Below are 1085 nucleotides of genomic sequence, written 5' to 3'. Positions count from 1 at the left end.
CAATTTCCACACAGCTTTATTTGCTTTTGTAAGGAAAACACAGTGCCCATGTAATTACTCTCTCTTCTTTGGTAACTGGATGTGATCAGGGGTTTTAGAAGGTGATGCTTAGGGAAGGTAGAGGAATGAAAAAAGAATAAGGAAAACCTAAGACACATTGCAATTTGACCTAGAGCAGGCCTGACCATGTCATACAAATTATCTTGTGAATATTTTAACATGTGTTTCATTAGTTGCCAGTCTCTGTCAAAAAGACAGAAGAGGGGCACCTGGGTGGCCCAGTCACTTAAGTGTCTGCCTTTGGCTCAGGCCATGATCCCGGGGTCCTGGGATGAGCCTCATCTGGCTCCCTGCTCAGACAGGAGTATGCTCCCTCCCTCAGCTTGTGCTCTCTCCTCCTTCACTCTTTCTCTCAAATAAAGAAATAAAATCTTTAAAAATAAAAGACAGAAGATAGTGCTTGCTTTGGCAGCACATAGACTAAAATTGGAACGTTACAGAGTAGATTAGCATGGCCCCTGCATGAGGATGATACGCAAATTCGTGATGCATTCTGTATTTTTTCAACTGTGCCATTTTTATTTTATTCCTTTTTTCTCTTTTCGCAGAGAAATAAAGGTCTAGAAATTAAAGAAGACAGAAGATAAAGGATATCCAAGTACTATTCCTTGCTTGTAATCCTATGATTTTTTTTTCAATTTTATCCTGTATTCTTCAGGACTATTCAAGACATTTTAGCTTTAAAATTATCTAGTATAAGTAGAATCCCAATATTAAACACCTAGTCGGTAGCAAAACTGTCTTTATCAGGTCCATATTCTGTTATAAAACTAAATCTGGGGGCGCCTGGGGGCTCAGTCAGTTAAGAATCCAACTCTATTTCAGCTCAGGTTATAATCGCAGGGTTGTGAGATTGACCCCATGCAGGGCTCTGTGCTGGGTGTGGGGACTGCTTAAAATTGTGTCTCCCTCCCCCATTGCCCTGACTCTCCCAAAAAACCAGATAAATAAAAATAAAATAAAAAAGTAAATCTGTTGCTAAATTGTATGGTAGAGTGAGACAAACTTTTTTTAATCTTTAAAAT

At 39.1% G+C, this 1085-nt stretch overlaps 1 non-coding gene across 1 annotated transcript; it reads left to right on the top strand.

The window, feature by feature from the left end:
• The first annotated feature begins 456 nt into the window (after positions 1-456).
• Positions 457-563, top strand: LOC119873174. The gene has a single exon (XR_005363835.1). It is a non-coding gene; the product is annotated as a U6 spliceosomal RNA (small nuclear RNA).
• Positions 564-1085: the final 522 nt, after the last annotated feature.

The sequence above is a fragment of the Canis lupus genome, chromosome 8, assembly GCF_011100685.1.
Source record: "Canis lupus familiaris isolate Mischka breed German Shepherd chromosome 8, alternate assembly UU_Cfam_GSD_1.0, whole genome shotgun sequence".
Taxonomy (NCBI): domain Eukaryota; kingdom Metazoa; phylum Chordata; class Mammalia; order Carnivora; family Canidae; genus Canis; species Canis lupus.
Note: the sequence above shows the minus strand (reverse complement) of the source record. Positions and strands in the feature narration are given on the sequence as shown.